Consider the following 27,302-nt stretch of genomic DNA (forward strand, 5'->3'; position numbering starts at 1 on the left):
AGAGCTAATTCCCAGCCCCAGCCCCAGCCCCAAGGATGCACACCTGCAATGAGTGGGCCCCTTCACAGTCCTCCTCTACCAACTTGACCAAAAGATGCTATGGTAGTTACTGGTCATAAAACAAAGACAGATGGGATGGCCCTGCAGTTCCTTAATGTAACTGAATGGCATTCCTCTTTCATGGGGAGGTGCTGATACCACCTTAAAATACTGCTCCTCAATTTGAGTTGTGTGGTTCAAGATAGAGCACAGGATACTGGAAAGTGTTCAGTTGACAGGCCTCCCTGTAAAAGTCGATAGCAGCTGCAATCTGTTCTATTGCATGAACATTACATGAGGTCACCAGGCTCACGGCACGTTATCAATGCAGGCTTTGGATGGACAAAGTCTAGGTAGTGTAGGACTAGAGGATTTACAGTGTTAAACTGGCTATGGATTGTCATTCGCTTCTTCATTTCTATTGTCATCTCTTTCACCTTCTTCTGAAGCATCAGATGTTTGCCAACGTGCAGGCAGGACTTGCTGGAGCAATGCACTGATTCAGCAAATTCTGTGTTCCAAGTTCTCCCCACAGTTTGCAGCCATTTACAGATAGTGTTTGGAACTGCTGCTGGGCCACAACCATGAGTCTAGACACTAATGGAATCTCCCATTAGTCTGTATAGCATCATCACTTCTATAATTTTCCAGATCTCTAATGGCAGGAAGCAGTCACCCCAATGTCACCCTTACAATGAGTGCTGCCAATTGAACACCTGAGCTCGCTCCAATTTTATCTTTCCTTGGTAGTCAAACATCTCAAAACAAGGAAAACACTATTGAAATAAGATGGGAAACTACTTGGTACTCCCTCTTCTGATATGGATTTGTCACTTTGCTGAACAATTTGAGGGGATATCTACTTCAGCACTCAGCAATCAGTCTGGCTGCTCCAAGACAAGTCTTCAGCTCCAGTCAAGTTATCTATAAATCCTACCTTTTATAACATACTGTGAGCAAATTCCTTGGTTGCTCAGTATAGACTTAAAGAGTGAGAATGGGTGGGCCATCATTTAGTTGAATCATCTAAATGGGCTGCAGCTTATTTTGTAGAGACAGAGAATTCTTCACAAAGGAGCAGGCCCATTAGTCTGGTAGCCAGTCAACAACACTGACTTGTAAACAAAATGTTATGGTGAAAGAGTCAGTGCATTTTTCTCTGTAAGAGTGCATTTGACTGACAAAACTATAAAGAACTCTAAGAAGACCCCACACTATAATTCACACAGGAATTAAAAGATACAATTACATCCTTCCCCAAACAATTCCAAGAAAAATTACAACTTCATCCCCCCATGAACTCACCCCAGGGACTTTCTACATGCTTCCCAAGATACACAAACAAGGGAACCCAAGCAGACCCATTATATCTGGCACAGCACTCTTACTGAAGGAATATCAGGACTCAGAAAAACCATCCTCAAGCCACTCACCACACAAAGGGCCAGTTTCCTTCAAGACACGATGGACTTCCTCCAGAAACTCTGCAATATTACCAACCTCACCCAGAACACCATGGTTGCCACCATCAATGTCACCTCTCTATACACCATCATCCTTCACCATGATACCATCACTACCTGACTCAAATACCTTCATGATAATGTACAATGCTCAGAAATCCACCCTAAACACATCACCAAACTCATCCATTTCATTCTCACCCACACCAACTTTACATTCAACAATAAACACTTTGCCCAAACCATCAGATAAGCCCAGGGTACTAGGACTCCCCAATATGCCAACCTCTTCAAGGGCCACTGCAAGGAAGAATTTCTGGAAATATACCTGAGACACTGATATTTTCATCCTCTGGACAGACAACCTAAACTCCCTCATAGATTTCCACCACAACTTCAACAACCACTACCCATCCATCCAACTTTCTCAAGAACACTCCCATGCCAGCATCAACTTCCTGGACACCACGATCAGCTTAAACAATGGAACCCTACCAACAACTATGTACAAGAAACCCATGGATCATCACACTTACCTTCACAGATCCAACAACCACCCCAGACACAGCCATAAATCTGCCAAGTGTTCAGATACCATAGAATTTGCTTCATAGAGAAAGTCCGGGATACACACTTAAAACCACCTATGCTAAACCAGGACATTCTACCAGAGAAGTAGATTGCATTAAGGAAAGGACCACCCAAATATCCTCGGAGAATCTGCTTCAATACAGAAAAGCCCCCACTGACTGCACACCCCTAATAGTCACCTATCACCCCACACTGGAACCCCTATGGGGTATCATCAAATTACATTCCATACTTGATGGGGACTACATCCTGAAAGAAATCTTTCCCAAACCCCCTCTTCTGGCCTTCAAACAACCTTCCAACCCCGTCAAGCTAATCATCAAAAGCTCCCAGCAGACCAGGACACACCAACTCAAAGCGACACTAAACCCTGACAGAAAAGCAGATGCAACACCTGCAGACGTATCTCCACTGCTATGATGATCAATACCCCGCACAACACACCTTTCAAGATCCATGAGTGCCATACACCACATGTTGTGATAGGTATGTATCTCATCCAGTGCATCAAATGCCCCAATAACAACTATGTGGATGAAACAATCACTACATTCTTGAATGAACTCACTGAGAAAAACAATAAAATAAAAACACCACCTCATCCATGGGTGAACACTTCTCACAGAGTGATCACTCCATATCTGATCTTTCAGTCCCTGTCCCCGAAGAAAACCTGCACAACACCTTCAAAAGGGAAGCCTGGGAACTTAGGTTCATAACTCTGCTGGACACCAAAAACCATGGACTTGCCAGAGATACTGGTTTTATGGATCATAACAACAATTTGTAGCACATCCCACTTCCCACTAACCTTTAGTTTCCCACTTCTCCTACAGCATGTGTGAACCCCTTCTGCTTAACTATCTGTCCCAACTTGTATTTAGCTTAGCCACTCTAGTTACTTCCCCACAGCTGAAGAAGAGGGCTCTGAAGCTCGAAAGTCTGTCCACCAACAAAATGTTGGTCCAGTAAAATATATTACCTCACTACACTGTCTCAATCAAAAATAACTCTCCTATACCCATCCTAGTGACAAGCACTTTGCCTTCCCAATCAGCTGACTAGTCCTCCTGGGTATTGCAAACCGAATGTCCCCCCATAACCTGCTGTCTATGGTTGACAGAACCCTTTTATGTCCCCTCCTTGTAATTTGACAATATTTGGTTGTGGCTGTCAGTAATATTATAGGCTTTACTTACACCCAGCACATTGTTAGTCATCCCAGGCCTGAAGCATAATGCCACTGGGTGATGCAGATGCTGAAGTTATTCTCTTGGGCCAGTTGTTGAGAACAACCCAACAGCTGTATTCCTTGCCTCCAGAACAAAGATGTGACACTGTACCACACTGTGGCTCCTGTTTTTCTAGCCACCACATAATATGTAGTGATGCATCAGCATTAAAGGAGAGGGTGTATTGTGGAGGAGAATTAAAGTAGCCCATGCTAAAGCAATATTTGGGCTGGCTAAGTCATTGACTCTGAAAAGTAAGAGCCATTTCTGTACACTGGTATCAGAGTCAGTGGGTTGAGTTAAGCACCTACAGTTGGATGGACAAGATTCAAAAGCTAGCAAGCAGGAAAAATATCTTTAAGATTCTAAAATTGACCCATTCTAGTGTATTTATTGTTCTGAAAAAAATTCTAATGTGGTATTCTGAAAACACTTGACTTTAACAGACATTGATAAATACTTGTTTATATAGTGCCAAAATGTGGTAGGTGCTTGTGGCAGGGCTCTGCTAAGAAAGCCCTTAGTCAGCTCCTGCCACCCCAGCCCCAATCAGGGGGGATGGATTGGGGCTGGGTAAATAGTCAGTGCTTGCCTGGGAACTGCCCACACCTGCCAGCCTCATTAGCAGGAGCTACAAGGCTGGGAGGAAGTGGGGGAGGGGCAGAGACCAGGAGTGAAAGGCCAGGCCAGGCTCAAAGGGAGGAAGGATCCTACTAGTCTGTTGCTGGTCAGGCCGGTGTGAGTTGTTAGTTAGTAAGTCTGGGATTTGGGTTGCCTTTGGAGTACCTGACTATGTAACTTTTTTAACTCTATAGAGAAAAATAAAATAAGTGAGATTTGTAAGAGTAGCACTTGTTAAGGTAGTAATGCTATGCTTGTTGTGAGTCAATGATGCATAAGCACCCAGATAGTAAATAGGGGGACTGTGTGGCAAAATTTGTCTGGACAGTCTAACCTGTCCTGAGGTTCCCTTGTATTACAGAGCAGCTGCACAAAAGTAGGGTTGATGCCCAGGCTAACCTTTGGTGGCCAAATGGTCCTAGGTGAGGAGCTTTGGGCTAGGGGCTTTTCCAAGTAAAACACAGAGGCAGGAATAGGGGGCAGTGTGTTTATTAAAGTCCAGGTGAGTCTTAAACAGGGGCCCAAGAGAGCTGCTTCTTGGTGAAGTGCAACGGTGATTTAGCGGAGGTTTCACTAACAGGGACTTACCCGTGCGCAGTTGGTGAGTACCTCCATTTAAGGAAACAGTTATTTTGTACATGAGCAAACAACACTAAGAAAATATTCCATTTACCGGTAATTGATTTCTACTTCAAATGAGAAACTGACCCACAAGGCCCTGAAATCTGCTACTACTTGGCAAAGGGACACAATGCTATTTGAATGGTACTCCAAAGGCAACCCAAATCCCAGACTTACTAACTAATCATTCTTCTACATCTAAATATCTTATTTAGTGTGAATAGTCCTGGATTGACATCTTAGCTGAACAGGCATGGGAAGGGAACTGCCCTGAAGATGGTGGTTCCACTTTCAGAGCAGAGGCAGTAACACTTGCACTGGTTCTGCCATATTGTGCCTGCTCTACTGAAAGCGTACTTCAATGTCCAAAGCCGTCCATAAGGCATCTTTCAAGGACATTTTAGTTACAAGAAAAAGTTAACTACAGTCAGAAACGTAAGATCTTCAATACTGAGATGAAACCAGATTTCAAGTTCCAAATTGGTGTGTCACATCACATACTTGTCATACCTAGAACATAGTTGTATGTTCTACTGGAGTCCTCTGAATGTATTGTGCTTGGGTTTTCAAGTCTACTAACATCCATTGAGTTAATGTGGGGGGGAAACAGCAAGCTGGCCAAGAACAAGTGTAACCAACCGACCCTTAACTATGACTTTATCTATCAGCCTGATGGCTAGAGTCATCATGATAAATTTCAAATACCTTTGGAGGACAGCAATTTCCTATAATGAATAGCCATGTGATCTTGAATAATGTACTGAGTTGACAGCTTGGAGGAAGATCCAGGAGAAAAAGCTGAAAGAGTAAAATTTTATTTCAGTCAACAGGCTAAGAAATGGCTCTCAGGCATTAATAGCTTTAAGCATTTTTCAAGATTTGCCTTGCTCCACTTGTAATGAAAAAAATATTTTATTTTTCATACTGAAAACAAAGGAAAAAAATTTAAGTTATAAATTATTGCAGTTTTGTATGTTTTTGGATACTTAAATTGTGGTTTGCAATACATGTATGAACTGTCTGTGTATTGTTAAATCACCAATACTTTATGTATTATTCTTTACCATTATATATCTCTGGAGAAAATTAGTTATTTAATCTTCTCTTTAATGATAAACTTCTGCAATTTGAAAGATTTAAAGCTGGAGATTGGGTGAGGGAATTGGAAAGAAATGTGCTTGCACTTCTCTAACTGCTATACCAATACTGGGCTAAATGATATGCACAGTTATACTTTGAAAACCCCATTGTCATGAGTGTGATTGAATGGATGTAAATTATGGCAAAACTGAGCCCACTGAATTAAACTGGGGATGCAGAGTGGAAATCTACTTCCCTGTAAATTGAAGACAGCACTCTTTCAAGTCTCTAAACTGCAGGGCTTCCAGAATATTTATTTCAAACTGTTCTGGTGGTCCAGAAAATGAGGACATCTTAGCTAGATCCTCCATTACTTTAATTGATTTCTCATCCACTTCAGAAATGATTCAGCATTTCCCTCATGATTTTCAAAACTTTATACTGACTTACTCTCTACTTTACCTATTTAACCTCATATCTACCTAATCCACCACGTGCACCGTCCTCTTCTATCAACATGGTCTTTTCTGTACCTTCTCCACTACTGTCCACAGTCACTCTTTCATCTATGCAGCTCCATTTTCTCTCTGCCTGTGAGCTTCTGAGTCCATTCCCCTCTTCAGAGCTCACCTTGAAATCAGAGAAGAGCCTGATGCAAAACCCATGATTAACTGAACATTCCTGAATTTGGGGAAGTTCAGAATCCAAACCTGGATCTAAGCTTTGGGCTTATCTCTACTAACAGTAAGTGTGTGGCCAACTGGGATGTAAATGTACTCCACGCTAAGTGTTTGCATAGACCTTGCTGCCATGCACTAAAAGTTCCATATGGTGCTTTGAAATGGGAGTAGATTAAAGTGAACTACGAAACTTTTAGTGCCCAGCAGCAGGGTTCACACAGACACTTGGGGCAGGGCAGGCTACTGCAGGGTAGATTTACACCCCAGCTTGCTATGAACTAAGTGTTCATGTAGATAAGCCCTTAAATTTCACAGCTGGCCTGTAGTGAGCCAGTGTGGCGCCCCTCCGTCCCGCAGAGGGCCAAACTTTCCCTAACTCCAACGTGGTCGGAACCACCGGGTCCGGAGCCCGCCCCTCCGAGGTCACGGCCCCAACCCGGAAGTATAAAAGCCCGCCGGCAGAGCTCAGTGCAGCCCAGGCCGGCAGAGAAAGCAGACGTCCCGGGCCAAGCTCCTGCTTGGGAGACAGCCGCAGGCCGCGAGCCACCTGCTACCCCACCGCGCCGGTCGAGCCTACCTCTAGCCAGGTACCCCGAGGAGGACTGGCCAAGCCTGCCCCGGGCCAGCTACACCGAGGAGGCCTGGCCAAGCCTGCCCCGGGCCAGCTGCCCTGGTGGAGAGCTGCCGGACCGGCCCCCAAGCCCCGCACCGGAGGAACCGATGCTGCTGGACTGGCCCGAACCCGGCATCGCCAACGAGGTAGGCCCCGAGGGGGGACACGGAAGTAGCCAACCCCGGTCAGGCTGCAGAGGCCTGTGAGCCGATGTCAGTGTGTTTCGGTCAGGACACCCCACTGACCAGCAGCGGCAGTAACCGCTGCTAGGGCCCCGGGCTGGGACGCAGTGGAGTGGGTGGGCCTGCGTCCCCCCCTGCCACCCCCACTCACGGGTGGCAGGCTTCCCCCTCCCCCAACGCTCAGGTAGGAACCTGGGCCTGATTAAACTGTTGACCAGTGCTCAACCCTGCCCCAAAAGGGCTTGAGCTGTGACTATTTGTGCCCCGCCCTGATCCAGGGCCTGGGCTCCCTAACTGTTTGCTCGCTCAGCCCCTGCATCCAAGGGCCTGAGCTGGGACTGTTTGTGCCCCGCCCTGCTCCAGGGCCTGGGCTACTTACCTGCTTGTCTGCTCAGCCCCTGCATCCGAGGGCCTGGGCTGTGACTGTTTGTGCCCCGCCCTGATCCAGGGCCTGGGCCTCAGGACTAACTGTCGGTTGGCTCTGCCCCTGCCGGAGGGCCTGAGTCCAGAACTAACTGTTTGTCGCTCAGCCCCTGCGTAAAGGGGCCTGAGCTTTGATTGTCTGTGCTGTAGTGAGCCGGTGTGGCGCCCCTCCGTCCCGGAGGGTAGAGCCCCGGCGCAACCGTATTACATGGCCCTTATATCTCAAATGGACCAAATCAAAATCTCTAATGCAAATACCCCTAAACTCTGGGGAAGTTTAGAATCTAAATCTGAATTTTGCAGCTTGGTTCTATTTCTGCTTAAATACTTCATCTTAGCCCACAATGAAGTGAAAAATACACGAACAGTTTGTTACTCCTGAGTCCAAATTCAGGGCTTGATCCTCCATACACTTACCACTAGGCACAGAAATCCGTGGGACTATGAGTGGTAGCAAGGTCTAGTAATGTTTGCAGGATTAGGTCCTTAACATTTTCCTCTAAAATTAGGTAGAATCTTCCCCTTGTCTAACAAAAGTTGCCTTTTAGCTACAGAGAGTTTGTTGCCTAATGGCAAAAAAGATGGAGAGAATAGGTCAGTAAATTCTTCTCTCTTATGTAGGACTAATAGTGAGGCTGTTGTGGATCCCAGTTGTATTAGGTCTTGATCCTGAACCCAGAACCACACAGTGGCCCCCTTTGCCCATGTGGACTGAAGTCAGTGCAACTCTGTACAGGCATGTGGTCTGCCAGCAGGACTGAGGATAGATGTGTGATTGATTTATGTATTTCAGCAGGGGAGGTGGAAAATGGTATCTAGAGGCTTAAATGAATGGCTCTCCATCAGTTTTTTATAGGAGAGCACTCTCCATTCTATTCTAACCCCTTTCTGAACAATGTACAGTAATTTTCTAGTCCAGGATTCTTTCTTTCTCCAAGCATGACCCAGGCTTTGTGGATGGACAGTCTTTGGCAGATAACATCAACAAATTTTAAACAGAATACTGGAGGCTAGAAATGGAACCTTTACATCAACAGGTGCAGAAAACTTCTTAATAGGGTAATTAGCCCAACCTATTCAGATTCAGCTTTGTAGCTAAGTGAAGTAAATAATTGACTGTTTTATCCTCCATGTCCCCGAGGTATAGTTGTAGTTAATCATTTAGTTTCAAACTTTTAATTTAAGTTGGAAAAAGAGTACAGGGTTGGGAGTCTGGGACTAACCCTGGCTCTGTCGCTGACTTGCTATGTAGCCTTCTCTGCTGCTCACAGTCCCTCATCTACAAAACAGGGATTATCTGACTGACAAATATGTGCATTAAGGCTTAATTAATGTTGGTATAGCATTTTGAGCACTTTGGGCATGTAAACAACTATACAAGAAAGAGCAGAAAGAAGGATCTGAGCACTGATGCTTTGTGTCCTCATCTTGTTTCATCTTATTTTTATTTAATATCCTGTCACTGCAATTCACTGTGCAAAGGCATTAGTACAGAGCCCAGCTGTCTTCAGTGGGGTATCCAGACAGTGGCATATCTGAATACTATCAGTTGCAGGAACAGGGCCTTATTCTGGCTCTTGAACCCTAGTTCCAATACTATGCACAGAACATGTAAGCACAAGTCAAGGTTCTAGCCAGATGGCATTTTATTACTATGGAGAAGACAGGCCCATACTGTACAGCCCATAGATGTGAACATAAGATTGCTATAAAACTCTTTAGAACTTAGCAGTGCAAAACAAGGGTTTGATTGTGATATCTTTATTCACACTGAATAGTAAGTTACAGCAGTGGTTCTCAAACTAGGGCCACCGCTTGTTCAGGGAAAGCCCCTGGCGGGCGGGGCCGGTTTGTTTACCTGCTGCGTCCACAGGTTCGGCCAATCGCAGCTCCCAGTGGCTGCGGTTCACTGCTCCAGGCCAATGGGGGCTGTGGGAAGCAGCAGTCAGTACGTCCCTTAGCCTGTGCCGCTTTCTGCAGCTCCCACTGGCCTGGAGCTATGAACCGCAGCCATTGGGAGCTGCGATTGGCCGAACCTGCGGACGCGGCCGGTAAACAAACCGACCCGGCCCGCCAGGGGCTTTCTCTGAACAAGCGGCGGCCCTAGTTTGAGAATCACTGCGTTACAGCACAAGTATGTTCAGTCCCATTGAAGTCAAGGGGACTACTTGTGATCTAAGATACTATTGAATGAGAGCAAAGACATCACAACGGGACCCCACATTTGAGGCAGATGAACATAAAGCTAGATTGTGAGCAACTTATTCATACCGATGAGCTGTCCAATTTCAGTCAATATCACTCATGGAAGTAAATACTCACCAATATAAGTAAAAGGCTCACTATCAGGCCCGTAATATTTCATAGTTATTGGAGTTATCTGCAAAATCTCGAAAGCACAATTTTTCATAAGCTTTGCTAACTGTGGGAATTTTTTCTACAGAGGCTTATCCTTGCATTGGCAAATGTTTTACAATAATCAAAACAAAATATTTGTAGATATCTGTCCATAGCCTTAGCTATGTAAACTGGCACAGCTCCATTAAATTCAATCAACAGAGGTATGGTGACTTACATCCTTGTCACTAAAGATGTAGTTTTCTTTCTGGGAAACACCAAAATCCATTGCTGATCTGCTGTGACAGGCTGGTTTTAATACATGCAGAAAAAAAATAGAGCATGGCAGAAGAACAGTGTAATAATGAAAACAATATTAAAAGGGGAAAATTGGCTGGAAAATCCATTTGCATGAGGAACATCCTTCCCAAAATTAATTACGGCACTGAACTTGAGAAGCTGAAGACACACAGTGTGGTAAGACTGATACTTTTCATTTCTTGTCTTTCATAAAATATGATTCTTTCTTGGATCAGAAAAATTACTATAATTTTGCAGTAAAACAAATTGTAGGCACTCTGCTCCTACATAAGAAATAATAAAAAGTGTTGATGGGTTCAATTCCCTGAACTTCCTGTGTGGCCTTGGGCAAGTTATTTAGCCTCTCTGTGCCTCAGTTCCCCACCTGTAAAATGGGCATAGTAGTACTTCCCTACCTCAGAGGGGTGTTGTGAGGGTAAATACATTAAAGACGGTGAGGTGCTCAGACACCATACTAATGGGGGTCATATGTACAGTGTAACCGCACTGTAACAACAGTATAATTCCAGTACCCTCATTATAAAGTATGAACAAAAAAGTTGACTTGCTAGTGTCTTTTGTAAACAGCAAAAAAGTAGAATTCTAGCGGAGAAGCTAAGGGTAGTGGCAAAGTATTTTCAGTTAAAAAGCACAGTGAAGAACAAAGTCACCTCTTACATGCTTTTCAAATCATTTTGGTTTATCAGCCAAATGGAAGAAATGTGTTTTATCACTGTCATTTTGAATCAAACTTTAGTATTGCTACTTCCAGATTTATGCTGGAGAACATATCTTCCGACATGAGATTTTCTTCAAACATGATATGCAGAAGAAATCTACCATAGTTCAATCTATGAAGGCTGGGTAATTAGTCATCATGGAATAAGACATGTTAAACTACGATAAATTACATGAGAGACATCTCAAAATGAGAGAGAAAAAGAATCAGTGTTGCGACATTTATCACTGTTTTTTCTTCGAGTGATTGCTCATGTGCATTCCACAATAGGTGTGCGTGCTCGCCACGTGCACCGATGCCGGAAGTTTTTCCCCTAGCAGTACCGTGGGGGAGCACCCCTAGCGACCCCTGGAGTGGCGCCTCTATGGTGCAGCATAAGGGGCGCTGCACACTCCCCCCACCCTCAGTTCCTTCTTGTCGCCAGTGAAGGTGCATCGGAACTGCTCTGCTCCAGCTTGGCTGCAGATTTCCTATTGAACTCTTCTTCGTTCATAGTTAGTAGTACCTGTAGTAAAGTAGTTTAGAGTAGTGTTAGTTTAGTTTAGTGCGCCCGGGTCGGGGCCTGCCCTGGGCTTTAAGTTGTGCGACACTTGCAGGCGGCTGATGCCAGTGAGTGATCCGTACACAGACTGTTTACGCTGTCTGGGGGAAACCCATCTCAGCGATCGCTGCAAGATTTGCAGATCCTTCAAGCCTCAGACCAAGAAGGAAAGGGACATTTGGCTCCAAGCCATTCTGATGGAGTCAGCATTGACCCCGACTCCAGTACACCGCTCCGAGTTGGCACCGAGTACTGCAGTGTTGGTGCGCGGCGACCCTTTGGTGCCTTCCACCAGTCGGCACCGCTCCCCATCTACGGTGCACGCCAAGAAGGCTAAGAAGAGGTCTTCTCCGTCGAGACACCGGAGCTAGACCAGGGAGAGACTAGACCCACATTGGGCAGTTCTCGATCCCTGTCGGCCTCCAGGCCTCCGACTCAGGTTGAGCGGAGCAACCCAGCCCACTCGGCACTGACCTCCCCGGATGTCCGGGTGCCCTCCACGCCGGTGGCCCTGCAAGCGGCCCGGGACACCATGTCTCTGCCGATACCAGGGGCACCACCACCGTTGGCTCCCCGGTCCACAGGCAAGCCACCGCTTGGATCTCCGCAGTCGCCGCCTGATCAGTACCGTTCACAGTCTAGGGAATGTTCCCAACGCCGTTCACCGATCAGCGACCGCCCCATGCGCAGTCCGCACTGGTCCCCGTCGACCCCCACCAGGTTGTGTGGCTGGGTTCCGACTGGCAGGGGTTCCAGGCACCGGTCCGCCTCAAGGGACCATAGACCTCGCGAGGAGAGTGGGCCCCGTCAAGATCAGGACAGATGGCACCGGAGGTCCTTGTCTCCGAGAGGCCATCGTAGCCCATCCCGATACAGGCATCGACGTCGCCCCGCCACAGCACCGCTCCCGCAGTCCCGGGCGTCGATCGCCGGCACCTTGCCGTTGCGGATCTGCCCATCGGAGCCAATCGCGGAGCAGCTGCTACCGGCGGTGCTCCCGCTCCTGCATGCCGGGATCGCTCTCTCCTCTCGTGGTCGGCACTGTTCCCGACGCCGCCGCTCTTCCCGGTCCCGGGACAGCAGCAGGTCATACTCCAGCCCGGCCTCCCTTCATAGTTGTCAGTTGATGGGACAGGCTAGTCACCCTGAACAACCTGCTCCGCCGGTGCCACAGCAGGTGCAGTGGCACCAGGCTCCTTGGCCGGCACTGTGGTACCAATGGGCCCTGTGGCCCCCGACGCAGCCCCCGGTGGTGGCTCGCTCGGTGGCCAGAGCCTCGGAGAGACCATCGGCCTCCCTATCTCAGCCTCCCAGAAAGGAGTCAGTGGGGCGTTCATCTCCGATTCCGTGTCAGGAGGGCGACCAAGTGGTGGGGCCTCCGGCACCGGTGGGTACGCAGAGTACTGCACCCCCATCATCATCCTCCCCTGATGAGGCGATTACGGCCCCTCCTCCATCTATTCCGCAGAAGGACTCTCAGGCCCACCAGGAACTGTTGAAAAGGGTGGCATCGAGCCTCAACCTTCAAGCCGAGGAGGTGGAGGAGCCCTCGGACTCCCTCTTCAACGTCCTCTCGGCCTCGGCACCGGGCAGGGTGGTCCTCCCACTCCACGAAGGGGTGGCAAAAATTTCAAATGTCTTGTGGCAAACCCGGGCTTCCTTGCCCCCCATCTCTAAGAGGGTGGAATGGAAGTACTTCGTGCCTGCCAAGGGGCATGAATACCTGTACACCCACCCTGCCCCCAACTCCCTGGTGGTCGAGTTGGTCAACCACAGGGAGAGGCAGGGCCAACCAGCCCCTACTCTGAAAAATAAAGACTCAAGGAGGCTGGACTTATTTGGGAGAAAGTTTTATTTGTCCACGAGTTTCCAGTTAAGGGTGGCAAACCATCAAGCCCTCCTGGGTTCAATTTGTGGGGCTCTCTACCCAAATTCGAGGACTCCCTCCAGGAGCATGACAAGAAGGAGTTCAAAGCTCTGGGGGAGGGTACAGCGGCTGCCAGGGCGACCCTGCAGGCAGCGTCAAATCCCGCGATACAGCTGCACAGTCCATGGCCTCCGCGGTGTCCATGAGGAGGGCGTCATGACTCCTGCTGTCTGGGCTGTCCAGAGAGGCACAGAATTCCTTGCAGGACCTTCCGTTCGATGGCAAGGCTCTCTTTGCGGAACAGACGGATGTGAAATTGCACGGCCTGAAAGCTTCCCGCACAACACTTAAGACACTTGGCCTCTATGTCCTGGCTCCGGCCAGGACCAAGTTTAAGCTTCAGCAGGCTCCCACCCAGGCCACCCTCTCTAAATATGAGCCCCCTCATAAAAAGTCTCGAATATAAGAAACGCCCACAGAGGCAGTCCTGGTCTGCCCCCCAGTGGGGGCCTTCCAAGGACAAACAGGAGGGAAAACGTCAGTTTTGATGGGACGCCCAGTGGCAACTTACCAGTTCATACCAGGGATCCACCCAATTGTGTGCTTTTCTCCCAGAGTGGTCGCGGCTGACCTCAGACAGTTGGGTCCTCAACACCATCTCCCGGGGCTACACCCTCCAGTTTACCTCTACCCCACCCAACCAACCTCCATTCCCATCCCTCCTGGGGGACCCCTCTCATGAGGCCCTGCTCAAGCAGGAGGTGGGGCAGCTCCTTGACCTAGGAGTGGTGGAAGTGGTGCCAGCAGAGTTCAGACGCAAGGGGTACTACTCCCGCTATTTCCTTATCCTGAAGGCCAAGGGGGGGCTCAGGTCCAAGCTCAAGTTTCACATGGTCTCTCTGGCCTCCATCATCCCTTCCCTGGATCCCGGAGACTGGTACGCCACCCACGAAATGCATGTCTGTGGTGGCGGTCTAACTCAGACATCGTGGGATTCAGATCTTCCCTATCTCGATGACTGGTTGGTCAAGGGCAGCTCCAGGTCACAGGTGCGGGATCACGTGGCACTCCTCCTGTACACGTGTGCCACCCTGGGCCTGTTGGTAAATGACACCAAGTCCACGTTAGTCCCGGTGCAGTGCATAGAGTTCATCGGGGCAGTCCTGGACGCGACATCGGCCCCGGCCTCCCTCCCACCGGACAGATTCAAGACCCTAAAAGGGCTCATAGACACAGTCACAAGGTTCCCCATGACCACAGCTAGAGCATGCCTCCAGCTTCTGGGTCACATGTTGGCGTACACGTATGTGGTTCGCCATGCCAGACTCAGGATGAGGTCCTTCCAGCTCTGGTTGGCCTCGGTGTTCTCCCAGTCCAGAGACAGGATGGACAAAGTCCTCACTCTGCCCAAACCGGTGCTCGCCTCCCTACAATGGTGGTCCTCCCCGGGGAACATGGTCCACGGGATCCTGTTCAGGGGCAGGCCCCCATCGGTGGAGCTGGTGTCCGACGTGTTGGACCTGGAGTGGGGAGCCCATGTAAGGAACGTTCAGACCCAAGGTCTGTGGTCCGTGCAGGACCTTGCCCTGCATATAAACGTCAAGGAGCTCAGGGCGGTCTGGCTGGCATGCGTGGCCTTCCACTCACACCTGGAGAGCAGAGTGGTCAGGGTTCTCACGGACAACATGGCCTAGATGTTTTACATCAACAGGCAAGGCAGGGCCCGCTCCTCTGCCCTCTGCCAGGAGCCCTCAGGCTGTGGGACTTCTGTATAGCCCACGACATTTGCCTACAAGCCTACCACTTACCGGGCGCCCGGAACTTGTGGGCGGATTGCCTGAGCCAAGACTTCTCATCTCAGCATGAGTGGTCACTACACCCAGAGATGGTGCACAGGCTTTTCCAAGGGTGGGGAACTCCCCAGGTGGGCCTGTTCACAACTCAGCAGAACCACTGGTGTCCCCGCTTCTGCTCCAGGGGGGTTGGACGTGGGTGCCATCTCCGATGCCTTCCTCCTATCCTGGTTGGGCCAGCTTCTCAATGCCTTCGCCCCCGATCCTGCTGTTTTGGTTCTTGTCTATGCACTCCAGGACAATATTTTGCTCCAGATAGACCTGTGCAACCCCACTGATCTAACTAGTGTTTACATAATTAAAAGCTACGGTCAAGATTTTCAAAAGCGGCTCGCGAGTTTGGGTGCTAGAGACACCTTTTAAGGGTGCCTGATTTTGAGAGGGTGGGTGCGCTGCACTTTCAGAAATTCAGATCCCTTTATTGATATTCACAATTTAGACACTAAAAAAATGGAGGGTCCCACAATCACTAGTCATCATTGACAATCATGGCCAGCACTCTTAATTGTAAAGGGATGCAATTAAGAGATTACATCAATGTCTAGAGCACTGAAACTTTGGAGGCTGTGAAGGTTCTGAATAATATAATTATTCGGACCAAATCCTGCCACCTCCAACAGAGTCTTACATAGGCTAATCTCCCTTTGAAATCAATGGGAGCTATGCTTGAGGATTGTGCTCCTCTCTGTTACTATTTCTAATCCTCATGTAAGTAAATAAAAGCCCTGAATTTAAAGGCCAGTGGCTCATCTTACAAGAACATGCCCTATAATCACAGTGGGATAAGTACAAAAGGAAGTTTCTCATTCAACTCCACAATGCTAGTCCAGAATGTTTAAAATAAATAAATAAATAAAAGATTTATTTCTCAAGCACTTTTATTCATTTAGTATTGGAAACCATTATAATAATTAGATCATCCTTTAATAAACTGACTTAACATTTAAAGAGGAACTGTCTGTTTCATTAATTTAACATTTGTGGTACCCTGCACTGCATGTTGACAGAATTTAAAACATTACTGTTAATGATATTCATCTTTTTATTCCTTCTGAGGCAACGTTAGTAAATCATCTCTGGAAAAATCTAGGCGTGTTTCAACAATATTATTATTATTTATTGTGAGAGAACTGTAGAAAAGAGGGCAGAGTTATGGTCTCTTTATTTAAAAGAACTTTGACTCACATATGAATGTGATAAATTGTTAAAAAAAAATGGGGAGATTACTTATTTGTGCCTGTAACGGTGCGAGACTCGCCCCTGCGGCGCCTCCTGCTGGTCATCCAGGGAATTAGCGTTTCTAGCTCCGGAGTGCCCTCTGCAGGCCGGTGTCCTGTTTGCTGCTGGGCCCAAGTCCCTCCTGGACCCCAGTGCCCCTTTCAGGCCAGGGTGCTGTCCCTGTCAGTACCCCCCCAGATCTGGGTCTCCCCTCCCCAGGGAACCCGCACCCTCTATCCCCAACTCTCCTCAGACTATGGCTCCTGCCAGTCTCGATCTAGCCCCCTTTCGCTGGGGCGGACTGTAGTGTAAATGCCATTCATCATCGGCAAAGGGGTTTTTTGGACCTGCTGCCTCTGCCTACCCTTGGGCTGCCCTCTGCAACCCCAGTATCTTCTTTGGTCTTTAACAAGGCCTGCAGCCTGGGGGGTTTCTAGGCCGGAGCTTCCCAGCCCTGCTCCAGTCTTAGTACCCTCTCAGCTTCCAGGCAGCCAGGCCTTTCCCTCACTTCCACTAGAGAGAGACTCTGTCTGAGCTCCTGGCCCACAGCCTTTTATAGGGCCAGCTGTGGCCTGATTGGGACGTGGCCCCAGCTGAGGCTGCTTCCCCAATCAGCCTAGGTTTTTCTCTTCCCGGAGCAGCCCTCTCCTGGGGCTGTTTTAATCCCTTCGGGCAGGAGCAGGGTGACTACCCCACTACAATGCCCCATTCTATCCTGACGTCCTTGTTCCGTGATAAATCTCCAAGTGAAGAAGGAAATGGGAGACTACCCTGAGGTAAGGACTGAATTAAAACTGAGCAGGATATTTGAGCAGGATCGGGCCTTTAATGATTTAGAAGAATATCAAATTGAAAATTTGCAGTAGCAAATAGTCTGATACTGAAACAGTGGAAATCACCTACACCTTTGTTGTACCCTCCTGCTGTAGAAAATGGTACAAGTGCAATAAGGCCCCAATTCAACAATGCAGTTTACCGCATGCTAGCGTCCTTTTCGCTTCACATACACAGGACATATTTTGGCACCTTTCCTAAAATAATTTAATGGTGGGAGTCACCAGATGGCAGTCACACATAGCTTGATGAGTTCTTTTTCTTAGTGAGCAGCATACAGTCTTTGAAGGAATGCTATACTGTCAGTTCGGTTTTGTGAAGAATGTTCTTTGGGGAAGCTATGGCAAGCAGCAAGAGTTTGCTCTCTGCCTTCATCTCTTTTACTACAGTCAGTTATCAGAGTAGAAGTTACTACCTGGGAAACTCGACATTGGTGGTTTTTGGACTGAGATTTCTGAAAGAGGGGTTTACCTGCATGCCTGTTATGATCACCTCTGTTCAACTGGGGTATACAGAGTAAATGAACAAGTTGTACTAAAAATATATACAGACTCCTCATCTTTGATTTCTGATCTATCAGAAAATCAACCTACAAGGCCTGATTTTTATTTAACAGTGTGTTTGTTGTCTGTATAATCTCTATCCAGTTTCTCTGTATTTTTCTCAGTTTCATATTAACTGTACTGTCTCACTATGCCCTGTATGATGTCTCCCACAATTGCTTGCATCTGTACCAAGCATCTGCTTTAATTTTTCTGGAGTATAACAAAAATAATTTGTAAAATAAAAATGCAACACTTTGCTATATTTTGCATCAGTGCACGGTTCTTTTAGCAACACACTGTAAATTTAATAGAAGAAAAATCAGATATTCTTAAAGCAGGTAGACAAAAGGCAATGCCCTACCCAGGGATTCTTTCTATTGATTATAAAACACAGCAACTACAAGAAGATGAAAGTAAACATTAGAAGCGCTAAGTAAAAATTACAGAACTTGAGATGCCCTTTGCTAGGTTCCACCTCATAATAATGCACAAATATTACAAGACATTGACAATGTCATTCACATAAAAGAGGAGGCAGACTCTCCCTGAATATTTAGAATGAAACACAACAGAAGAGACTAAAGACCATCTGAAAGAAAATCAAAAGTATAACGCTGAAGCAGTTATTGCTGTAAGAGAGGATCATTCTCCAAGGATAAAGGGCCTGAATTTCCATGTTGCTGAGCGCCTCCACCTTCAACTCCCATGGATTTCAATGGCAATTTAGAGAGCTTTGTCCCTGGCAGGATTTGGCTCCTTCTGCAAAAGAGATATTGACAAAGGCAATTCCTTATGAAGCCTTGTTCCCTGTAACATTATTCATTAGAGTTATGCTGTCTTGTATCACTCACTTCTACTTCTAATGTAGGGGTTTGTTTGTTTGTTTGACAAATTTAGGGAGGCATATTGTGGTATGGTTTCAGATTAGCCACATGGTGTTCCTAGTACTAGGAATGTGCAAAGTTGGAAAGAGAAGTGGGTTTGATAACACACATTTAAGCAGATACAACATAGGATTTATAACTTTTTCGGATGTTTTCTATTACTCATGCAAGGTTGGATACACGGGGGGTGTGGACTTTTCCCCCCAGGATACAGAAATACAGTATTTGAGACATGTACTATTAATGGTGAACACAGTAGCAGTTCATCTTGCACATACTCCACCACCAAAGCACATTTTAAACACTTTGGTAAACACTTTCAGCTTCTTAAAACACAGGATAGTTTCCCAATAGACTGTATTAGCTCTGGGCTGTTGTGCGAATACCCACAGGATGTAATGTTCCTAGTCTGGTATCAGAGGCAGCTCACATCACATAAACCAGAAGCTCCCAAACAGCTCTTTATTGCTGTTTATATAGAGCTCACTCTGTCTGTACTATACTATACAGAGTCCCAGCTGGATGCACTTTGTATCTAACTACCAGGTCTTGTAAAGACCCAGTTCACCACTCCGGACTCAATTCACCCCCACTTTAAACAGCAGTCAGTGTCCCATAGGCACCTCCCTAGTAGAGAGAGCCTCCAGGAAGTTCTGAATTAACCCATACCCAAGCTACCCAGACTATGCCCGTCCCTGGCTTGGAATGCCCACTTCTTAGCAGTGTACTAGACAGCTGTGGGGCTACTCTGTGGAGCAAGAGGAATCCCACTCCAAGTGGGCTTTCTGGCACCAGGTGGCCACCACTATAATTGTAACTACAGAGAAAAGGTGAGAAACAACAAGAGAGAGATGAAAGAGGGAAAAAGCATGGCCTTTATCAACTTCCTTTGATATCAAGGAGAGTTGTGCATGGATCTGTCCCTATAAAAACAGAAAAATAAGAACAGAAGACAAATACAATAAGGAGCACATGAAAGTAAGGGGCAAATTTAATTTCACAGCCAGCTTCTGACCCTTCTTTTTTGTCACTTTTCATTAATAGCACCTGGAATGGTAGCATCTGGCAGGTTTAGCTGGCAGGATATTTAGAAATGTCTCTCTTTTTTAAGACCTAGCAGCATTAATTCTACATTTTGACTCAGTCTAGAGCTGTGTACATCATCCATACTGCTCTGTGCAGCTGCATTCATTACTGGCATTTCTTTACAACCGGTACTAGTCTCATAATTTTCTAACAGCATTTTCAAGCATCTTAAATAGTAATTAAAACTCCCCAATTGCACTGGCCTTTTTCAGCTAATTAGCTAGCTCCTGGTTCTCAAGTAGCAGTACTCACCCCCCCTGCAACAGAGTAACGCTCTAACACGCCTTTCTGTAGTACATGGGCTGTGGCTCAGCTAAAACTTGTAATCTCTTATGCAGTATCCAAATGAGAGAACTTGTACACGCTGGGGAGCCTGTTCATCAGTGTTTAACCTGCATGTGGTGGCAGGACGGATGAGCTAATTGCCAGGTAGAGCAGCCAGACAGCTTCTCAAGCATGCAGCCCAGCCATTGCATCTTGGTGGGCTTTGGCAGGAAGCACAGTAAAGCACCTGTTAAGGCAGCGACACTTTAAAGACCCTTTAAGGTCAGGCATTTTGCAGGCAAAACACTTCAGACTGCATTCATTAGCAAAGAATACGGCCCCCTCCTGGGCAAGTAAGAGCAAAGAATAAATAGGCGTATGCTATCACTTCTGATGGCCAGGAACCTGCTGCCTGCACATCACTGAAGTTATTATACCTCTACCTCGATATAACGCTGTCCTCGGGAGCCAAAAAATCTTACTGCGTTATAGGTGAAACCGCGTTATATCGGACTTTCTTTGATCCACTGGAGTGCGCAGCCTCCCCTCCCCCCCCAGAGCTCTGCTTTACCGCGTTATATCCGAATTTGTGTTATATCGGGTCGTGTTATATCGGGGTAGAGGTGTATTTTAAATTCCTTAAAGACAGTATTTGGACTGCTAAGAGTCATCCCAATTTCAGTTGCCTAAAAGTTTTCTTATTACATCCTTTGCACGCTCCCTGTGATGTTTCAGTACTTACTGGTACCTAGATTATTGATTGATTGACTGTACTGTAGTAGCGCCTAGAAACCACAAGTGAGATCAGGGCCTCCTTGTGGTAGGCACTGCCTAGTGAGATACAGTCCCTCACCTGAAAACCTTACAATTTAAACGGCCAAGACTGGCAGAGGGTGGGAGAAAGGATGTAGATGCCAGGATGACTAGTGCATGGAAATATGGATGTAAATAACTGCTTTGCCATCCTTTCCACTGAAGGGCAGAGTCTCTCTCTCTCTTTCTCTGGCACAATGATTATTTTAAATTATTTATCCATAGAGGAATAGTTAATATGCCAGAGAGAGACTCTGTAGTCCAGGGTTTAGGGCACCCACTTGGGGGAGGAGGGAGTAGGAGACCAGGGTCCAGTCACTCTTCAATAAGAGAGACTGAGGGAGCCCCACATTTGCCTCTTCTGTAGCTCAGTGATTATAGTAGCTTCCACAGAGGTGGGAGACCCCCTGTTCACATCCTTTCTCCTCCTCTAGCTGGAAGGGTAGATTTGAACCTGGGTCTCTCATATCCCAGACAAGTACCCAAACCATGGGGCTAAACATAAGGTATGTGTCAGCTCCTCCAGCCAGCTTTCAAACAGCACCTAACCTTGTAGGCAGCCTCTGAACACATTTGCTGGATCAGGCCTCACGACTTAAGCAGCTGAATGCTTCTCTTCCCTCAGTCTGTGAATTGCTCTGGGGCTTAGGCAAGAGATAGGCAGCCAGAGGCCTAGGAGGCCGCAGTGTGCATACTCAGAGGCAGAAACATAGGTGCCTATGGAGCTTTTACACTGAAAACTTAGGTGCCAAATAAGTTTAGGTGCATACAGAGTTGAGAGGGAGTTTTGTGGATTGCAGTGGAGCCAAAACTGGGACTTAGGTGCATCTTTTGTGGATCTGGGCCTACCTGTTGGTCCAATGACGCACCAGGGGATTTAAGGAAGGAGGGCTGAGAGAGGTAAGAGAAAAGGCTTCTAGGCAACTGCTTTGTTTTTGTGTAGCTCATGAGTTTCTGTGTTTGAACAATAAATTGGGCCCTGAGGCAAGGGCTGGAGATGGACTCAGGCATGGCACTGGTTCTTTCCTGAGATGGTAAGTGTAACATTCCCCTCTCATATTATCCAGACCGGTGATTTGCTAGGTCACTACAATACTTAACTCTGGGAGCCAGCCTTACCCTGCTCTGCTGTGAGAACCCCCACTCCTGGGCTGTTCACGCACAGCCTCTGGCATGTAAGCTGCTCCTTGGATTGTACAACCAAATGACACTAGCCAATATCTCCGGTCCCAGACACAACCCTAGGAACCTCCGTCTTGCAGTGTCCAATTATGCCAGCTGGACGCTGCAAGCTTATATAAGTTCATCAATTTAACGAAGACATTGATATGTACCAGGCTTGTTATCCCAAGGGGAGCCTCTGATATGCTTCAAACCAAACACACTGCTTCAGGTAGAATAAACAAACAAATTTATTAACTATAAAGGTAGATTTTAAGTGATTCTAAGTCAAAGCATAACAAGTCAGATTTGGTCAAATGAAATGAAAGCAAAACGCATTCTGAGCTGATCTTAACACTTTCAATGTCCTTACAAACTTAGGGCATATCTACACTTGCAAAGTTACAGCACCAGCAGGTACAGCGCCGAAGAAAAACCGCTGTTGCGTGTTCACACTGACAGCTGCCTGCGCAATGGCATGTTCACACTTGAGGTGCTATTCGGAGCGGTGCTCTCTGGGCAGCTATCTCACAGAGCACCTCTTTCTATTTTGCTGCTAAGACTTGTGGGAAGGCAGAAGAGATCACGGGGCATCCTGGGTCCTGTCCCAATGCCCCGTGATGCATTGCTTCACATCCCAGCAATCCCTGTGCTTCCGTCCGCATTTGGCACCATCTTTCAATGATTTGTGTACTGCGTGCCCTGCCCTGCCTGTTTCTGGCTGCAGGAATGGATCCTGAGCTGTTAACAAAAATGCTGTTTGCACTGACCAACATGTCATGAGTGGCAGTAAAGTTATTCCTTAAACTACAAAGGTTTGGAGTGCAGCTATGGTCCCGCCCCCTGTCCCTCCTGCGACGGCACAGTCACGTGGAAATGTTACCGTTACTGGGGCAAGAAACAAAGCAGCTCTGCCGAGGAACCTGTGGGAGCGGATTGCCCAGTATCTCCACAAGAGTTTCCTGGAGATCTCTGAGGGAGATTCACGTGAAGTGAGGGCATGTATCAACAGCCTGTTCTGCCGCTCAAACTAGGCATGAAGTGGGAGACAAGTCTGCTTTCTGCAACCCTCCTGCCCCCAACAACTCGCTTCAGCAATTCCCAAAATCAGATCCACTTACCAGGGGCCTCCTCTCCTGTTTGCGCTTTCCCTAAATCCAACTGCTGTGACTGGCTAGGCGCCTCTGGGGTAGAAAAGAGCTCCTGATTGCACGCATCTCTGGCCTCCGAGTCATCCTCTGCCTCTGGTATCCCCTCCCCATCTTCATCCACGATTGCCTCCTCCTGGCTCAGTCCACTCTCGACTGGCAACAAAGCCAATGAAGTATCCACAGGGGACTTCACAATGGAGATGGGGTCACCACCGAGTATCACGTCCAGCTCTTTGTAGAATCGGCAGCTCGTGGGCTGCCTCCCGAGCCTTGTAATAGGTGTTCCGCAGTTCCTTCACTTTGACCCTGCACTGCAATGTGTCCTGGTCATGGCCCTTTTCTATCATGCATCTAGAAATCTGTCCATAGGTATCATAATTCCAACAGCTGGAGCACAGCTGTGACTGCACTGCCTCCTCTCCCCAAATGCCAATGCATTCCAGCAGCTCGGCATTGCTCCAAGCGGGGGATCGCCTGGTGCGTGGAGCAGGCATGGCCACCTGGAAAGATGCGCTGAGACCACTGCACACATCACTGAGCAAACAGGAAGGGGACTTTCAAATTTGCAAAGGAATGTATGGGTTGGGGCTGACTGTTGGTCATCTGAGGGCAGGGCAGTAGAGTTCAAACCGATGGCCAGAGAGGTGAGAACAGGCATTGTGGGACACCTCCTGGAGGCCAATCACAGTGCTGTAATCACCACAGTGTCTACACTGGCACCGGAGCGCTGTAGCCATGGCACAGAAAGCACTACGCCTCTCGTCGAGGTAGTTTTTTTTAGAGTGCTGCACCTGTGCAGTTTCTGTGCACTAAGTGGCTTGGCAGTGTGTGCACCTCGGGCATTACAGCGCTCAAAGCTGCTTTACTGTGCACAAACTTGCCAGTGTAGATGGGGCCTAGATGCTTGCCACCACAGCTGGCTGGTTGCCCTTCAGCCAGGCTCTCCCCTTTGATCAGCGCTTCAGTCGCTTGGTGATGATGTCTGTAGATGTAGGTGGAAGAGAGAGAGAGAGCATGGCAAATGTCTCCCTTTTATTACGTCCTTTCTTCCCTCTTGGCTTTGCCCCACCCCACCCCTTCAGAGTCAAGTGAGCATTACCGCATCACGGTTCCAAACTGACCAAAGGAAGGGGGGTGACTCCCTTGAGAGTCTAACAGATTCTTTTGTTGCTGCCTAGGTCAGCACCCTTTGTTCCTGTGAGGCTGGGCTGGATTTGTCCCATCCACGCCCTGATGAGGTGTGAATTACCCCTCTGAAAATGTATCCTCATGGCTTAAAGCAAGCCCAGACAAAAACTCTCCAGAAGCAGCCTCATAACTATATACATGAAATTATAACCTATAACATCACTATAACCAGGGCTTTGGAGCGGAGCTTGGAGCTGGAGCGCGGAGCAATTCAAAAATGTGATTGCTCCAAATCCCTGACTATAACATCACTGTAACAATTACTATAACATCACTATAACAACCATGCTCAGTGCATCATGAGCCTTCCGAAGACACCCAACATGACAAACTTTGCATTGGATACCACACAATCATTTTATAAAGATGAACATGGGAGTGCTGGCTGTTCCCCCGAGGTACAGAGTGCCACAGTAAGATAGCCCACCAACTTCTGAGAACTCTTTGCTCTGCTCTGCCAGTGAAAGGGAGTTTCGTTTGGGTATAACTTACACTGGGAATTAGTCTTGTCTCCTAGGGATTTAGCACCAGTTTCAGACATCAGCATAGCTGCACCAGTGCAATCCCTTGCTGTAGGAAAGGCAAAGATGTGGTTTGCCTTTGGTGCAGTTTACCCCTGCTTGCAACCAGTATAAGTTCTATCGGTGTAGCTTGGTTCATCCTCACCATGGGTTGGTTTTGATGCAACATCATCAGTGGCTGAAACTGGGGGTCATTCCCATGAAATAAAAGTCAAAACAAATCCACTTAGCAGCAGCTAAATGCAATAACAGATATCAATATTCTTTATTGATGTTTCCTCTACAACCCTAGATACCATTGTGATAGTATAAATGTTCTTGTTGAACTTAATGATATTTACTGGAAAACAACAAAGTAGAAGATTAAAAAGGAAATAAAATCCAAAACGTTTGAAGGATGTGGAGAAAGGATGCTTAATATGAGGATTACTCATTACTGTTCTCTACTCTTTTCTGTGACTTTACATAGATCTGTACTCTCTCCACTTATTTCTTCCCAGTTCAGCACTGGTATGGTAAGGCATATACTTCTCCTTTTTATACCACAATATTAGAATGACAATGTCAATGAGATCAAAAAGAAAAAAGTGAAATGGGACAAGTAATCCATTTTCAAAATGAGTTCGGTTTTATTCGGTAAGGAGTTATCAAACTTCTCTGTTTCTGATTAATGCTGAGATACAATCTATTGCTCTTTGCAGAGGTGTTCAATAAGGGTCCTGAACTACAAAATGTATTTTCATAGATCATTTTATTTTTTATATTCTATTATTTATTATTATTACTCCTATTATTGCTACTTTTCTATGTTTAAACCAGGGGACTGTAAATCAAATTGAGGTATCGGTGTGGTACATTAAAGGTGACAGTCTTGAACATAGCATCCTCTCCGGATACAGCAGATCACATTTGAAACCTGCTGGTTCACAGCAGTTAGGAAGAAGCAAGTCATACAGGTCTTCTGGAAGCAACAGAAGCACAGAAGGAAATAACAGGTACATGGTTGCGGGGGAGAAGAAGATGACAGCAGCTTTTTTTTTTTTTTTTTTTTTTAATTAATGCTGCTTCAATGGCATGCTTTGCACTTGTCCAGGCTGCCATGAAGCTTACTACAGTACATTAACCATGATCCTTCTCCACTGTACCACTGGGTCCTCTAGTGCTCTGTATGAATGGCTTTTTTCTAATAGATACTGGTGCAGGATAATTGACTTAAGATATCAAAAAGTAAAAGCAATGTCTGCTACCATGTAGACCTACAGGATCTGTTCTGCCAGAAACAAGGGAACATAAAGCCAGTGAATTTGGCTGGCTCAGAATTCTCATGAGTAGGGGAATCTCTGGGCAGCACAAAGCCAACATAGCAACTCTAGCTATCCACTCTTACAGGCCCCAGCTTAGGGGTGGGGAGGGGACATGGCCAGAGCATCTCTATGCCAGAGCAGTGCACTGGAGCTAGTCCCAGGCACAATTTGGAGAATCCGGGAGCTGTGAGCCCCTTTGTGAGCATTTCTTGGCCAGACCCAAGAATTGGACTTTATAACTTTAAACACTATGAAGTTTTGGCCTCCCTCCCTTTGGTGACATATGCTGACAATGAAACAATAGGAACATATGCGAATTGCCATACTGTATCCGACTCTAGGATCTATCTAGTCTAGTATCCTGTCTCCAACAATGGCCAGTAATTCAGAGGAAGGTGTAAGAACCTGAAGTAGGCAGAGATGTAGGATAATCTGCCCTCCCCCCCATTTTAGATCTCCTCCTCATTCTCTCTAGATTGACTTAAATCCTGAAGAATGAGGTTTTATATTCTTTGCAAACTCTTTGTTATAATTAATTATGAAACAGTGCATACAGGCACATTGGTCTTTTGCCTAAATATCAGGGATACAATAAAAAGGATGTCATCCTAATAATACGTCAGCATATTTTTGTACAATTGATTATTAACAATTACTTCAGTAGTTGTCTTGAAAACACTTCAATTACCTTAAATAGCTAAGTAACATTACCTTGGCATTAGCAATATTCCCCAACTGTTCCTTTTAGTAACTACTGTACCGGGAATGCTTCAAATAGCTGACACTACATTAGCTAATTATCTAATGCACAACTGGGAAGTTTTAAGGAGAGTCGCTGATATCTAAATTACTAGGGAAAAATTTAAGACAATTTATAGTTAATTTAAAGTTACATGGTCAAGAGATGGGGGAGGAACTGAAGCAGAATAGATATCAATTACAATCTCTGTTTTATCTAATTGGACTTGTCTAAACAGATACTATGGGGGAAATCATGATATAGAGCAGGTTCTCAGTCCACTTGAAAATTGCTGAGGGTCTCAGCAGGCCACTTAATGATCTTTCCAAATGTTGTTTGTACTGTTTGCTAACTCTTGTAAAGTGCTTTGGATAAAAGCTCTATATTAAAAAACCTTAATAATAAACTTTTT

The 27,302-nt window shown here is 46.6% G+C and overlaps 1 pseudogene; it reads left to right on the top strand.

Annotated features, from left to right (window-relative positions):
* Nucleotides 1-10,224: 10,224 nt before the first annotated feature.
* Nucleotides 10,225-27,302, top strand: part of LOC112105079 — a 117,605-nt pseudogene continuing 100,527 nt past the window's right edge.

The sequence above is a fragment of the Terrapene carolina genome, unplaced genomic scaffold (assembly GCF_002925995.2).
Source record: "Terrapene carolina triunguis isolate 2854851 unplaced genomic scaffold, T_m_triunguis-2.0 Scaffold120, whole genome shotgun sequence".
In the NCBI taxonomy this organism is placed as follows: domain Eukaryota; kingdom Metazoa; phylum Chordata; order Testudines; family Emydidae; genus Terrapene; species Terrapene triunguis.